The following is a 3,876-nucleotide window of genomic DNA, read 5'->3' on the forward strand; positions in this document are numbered from 1 at the left end:
TCCATGATGATTAGTGATGAAATTTTTTGTATATATCTGTTGGCCATTCACTTGTCTTAATAATAGAATGCTTGGTGATTTAATTCTGCCTCTATCTGCCCAGAGGGGAACAATTTAAATAATGCATTTCTTTCATCATACTGAAAATTTTACTGGAGCGGTTTAGCACCGAGAAACTGCTATACTTTGCCCATTATCACTTTTCCTTCTTCTTTTCCTTCTCTGAATCGCATTTCTTTTTTTTATTTATAAAGTTTAGCTCATTCAACAAAGCTGGAAGTAAACTTTGGTGTGTGGTGGTCAAGGAAGGAAGGTTGAGTTTGTGGAAAGGAGGCAGAAGGAGGTGTGAGGTACAAATAGAAGTGTCTACTCTCTCTCTGGTTGAAGGGCTAGTCATAGTGTACCGTGATAAGGGGGTATCTGAATTCATGTTATTGGAATAGTGAGGACATCTCATCACAAAATTTTATTATTATTATGCCTGCAATTTAGGGAGCTGCCAGGCAGGGTTGACAGATATATTTATTAATAACAACCCATGCCTGAGGAAGAGTTGAGAGAGGATACTGTAGTCCCTGTCAAACAACTGTGTGTGAGAGACAGAACTTTTATTCTAACATAGGTAAAGTAGTAAGATAAATCTATAATTAGTAAATATACAGGAATGTAGCTGAGAAAAAGAGTAAATGAGATAGGTCACAACTACAACACAGACTTTACCTTAAACATGCGAACAATGTAACCTAATTGTATGTAATTTGATATGAAATTTTCAAAAATGCCAGGTAGAAATTAGTCTTTTTTTTTTTTGTACACTACAATTCTATTCCTGCTGGTCTAACTATAGTCTTCCTCTGTCATCCTAACCATTCAACCTCCCCGCATTACTTAGGAAAATCACTATTCATCTTTCAATAAATAAATTAATTCCTGCTGCAACTCGTCATGGAGCATCTTCTTAGAGTTCCCAAGTGATAAACATTCCAATCACAATCCAGTGCTTACAGATCACAGAATCTAATTAAAGACCCAAAGTTGAAATCAATTCTTTTCAGGTGTTTCTTGTCCCATTGGGAGTTACATGGTTAGCTTCTTGTACCTGAGTTTTGCCTGCCTTAGAGACTGACTAGTTCTCTTGTGGACAAGGGAGTCTAATAGGCAACTCAATATGTGTTTTCCATATACCACTCAGGATACATTTTATCAGGTAATTCCAAACGTACTTTCCATATTTGATGAAAATTCATGCAGTCATTTCCACATGATGTGGTACCAGTCAGACAGCTACTTGATTTTATTTATTGAGATGAGAAACTTTGGGTTTTTAGCTTATGTTTTATGTGTTCAGAGCTTTCCAATATTTGCTTATAACTGAAAGAAATAATGAATAGTACCTTCGGAGCGCAGTGTTTCTCAGCATGCAGAGCGATGTTAAGACCTTTTCAATATAGCCCTAGCAACCAATTGACTGAATGCTTTCAGAGCTTAAGAGCTAGAGCTACTTGATAGTTCCTTTGAATTCTTGGCCATCCAAATTTGGGGTGTCTTCAGTTTATATGTCCTGCACCCAAGAACCTATCTTTATTTTAATTTTTTTCTTTCTTTCTTTTTTTATTTTATTTTATTTTTTTGAAACAGAGTCTCACTATGTCACCCTTGGTAGAGTGCTATGGTGTCACAGCTCACAGCAACCTCAAACTCTTGGGCTTAAGTGGTTCTTTTGCCTCAGCTTCTTGAGTAGCTAGGACTCCAGGTGCCCACCACGATGCCCAGCTACTCAAGAACATAACATTTTTGTCCTGGCTGTGTGATGCAGAAGTGAAGAGCATTAGCTATTGCTTTTCTCCTAAACGTCTTTGGGTAAAAAGAAAGGGGTTATGATATGTGGACGACTAGATTCCACATAGGGGCAGTAGTGAGGAACGGGAGTAGATGATCATACCTGGTTCCCTTTCACTTAGAAAGTGTGGTAGGAAAATCCATAGAGATATTTACTTGTGCTCTGTTCTCACTATATTTTTGCCTCTTGGGTTCTAAGAAGGTTTGCTAGCCAGATCATTTCCCTGTCTTGGGTGAGATTTATGTCACAGAACTAAATATCCCATTGTGTCCTACTTTTCTTTCTGGCCCCAGCATTGAGTGTTAGGGATTAGGGAAAGATTGTATTTTCTTTCACCATTTGTTATGAAACAGCTTAAACATGTGGCACAACTGAAAGAACTTTGCAGTGAATTAACATTAGCTCCCACGTAGGTTTTGCCATTAACATTCTAGTATACTTGCTTTATCACATATACTCATCCTTCTAGTCTACTCAGAGAGCTGGATAGATAAAAATCAGATGTTAAAAGAACATAAAGAAAACAGGGAAACCTTTCCAAGCTGGAAAGGGGATGGTGGTTTGGGACTTCATGAGTGGTGGAAGCTCATGGTCCTGGATTTCACAGTGCCTGGGAGGTAGAAAAATCTGAGAGGGGCATGGCTAAAAGGATGCAAGGGAAGTCAGTCCCTGTACACTGGATAGACATGGCAGATCTGCATTACAGAGACCATGGACTCTAACATTTGTGGTAGTGAACATGAATTGAAGACAAGAGGGCTTTTCCTGTCCTTGGAGTGTTGCATCAAATTCTCCAGGAGTTAGGGAGAGGGAAATCTCTGATGACAGAGAGTTTTTCTTCAGTCCAGTGAGTATAGGAACTCAATGTTAGATGAATGTATTTTTTAGAGATGAGATCTCTTTCTCTGTTACCCAGGCTGAAGTACAGTGGCATAATCATAGCTCCTTGTAACCTCCAACAGTTGAGATCAAGTGATTCACCTGCCTTTGCCTCCTGAGTATCTGGGACTATAAGCATGAACTACCATACTCAGCTAATTAAAGAAAAATTCATTTTAGGGCCAGGCACGGTGGCTCATGCCTGTAATCCTAGCATTCTGGGAGGCCAAGATGGGTGGATTGCCTGAGCTCACGGGCTCAAGACCAGCCTGAGCAAGAGGAAGAGTCTATCTCTAAAAATAGCTGGTGGGCGGCGCCTGTGGCTCAAAGGAGTAGGTCACTGGCCCCATATACTGGAGGTGGAAGGTTCAAACCCAGCTCCTGCCAAAAGCTGCAAAAAAAAAATAGCCAGGTGTTGTGGTGGGTGCCTGTCATCCCATCTACTCGGGAGGCTGAGGCAAGAGAATCACTTAAGCCCAAAATATGAAGTTGCTATGAGCTGTGATGCCATATCACTCTACCGAGGGCAACAAAGTGAGATTCTGTTTCAAGAAAATAAAGAGTTCATTTTAGAGGGCTGGGCGTGATAGCTCATGCCCATAATTCTCTCACTCTGGAAGGTCAAAATAGGTGGATTGCTTGAGCTCAGGAGTTCAAGACCAGCCTGAGCAAGAGTGAGACCCCTGTCTCTACTAAAAAAAACAGAAAAACTAATCCAGTGTTGTGGCAGGCACCTGTACTCTCAGCTACTTGGGAGACTGAGGCAAGAAGATCACTTGAGTCCAAGAGTTTGAGGTTGCCCTGAGCTATGATGATGCCATGGGACTCTACCCAAGGTGACAGAGACTGTGTCTCAAAAATTAAAAAAAAAAAAAAAAAGAGGCACCTGTGGCTTAGTGGGTAGGGTGCCGGCCCCAAATACCAAGGGTGGCGGGTTCAAACCTGGCCCTGAGGGTGGTGCCTGTGGCTCAAAGGAGTGAGGCGCAGGCCCCATGTTCCGGAGGTGGAGGTGGCGGGTTCAAACCCAGCCCCAGCCAAAAACTGCAAACAAACAAACAAACAAACAAAAAAACTTGGCCCTGGCCAAACTGCAACAACAACAAAAAATAGCCAGGTGTTGTGGCAGGTGCCTGTAGTCTCAGCTACTTGGGAGGCTG

Source organism: Otolemur garnettii, unplaced genomic scaffold, assembly GCF_000181295.1.
Source record: "Otolemur garnettii isolate 467f Iridium unplaced genomic scaffold, OtoGar3 scaffold00192, whole genome shotgun sequence".
In the NCBI taxonomy this organism is placed as follows: domain Eukaryota; kingdom Metazoa; phylum Chordata; class Mammalia; order Primates; family Galagidae; genus Otolemur; species Otolemur garnettii.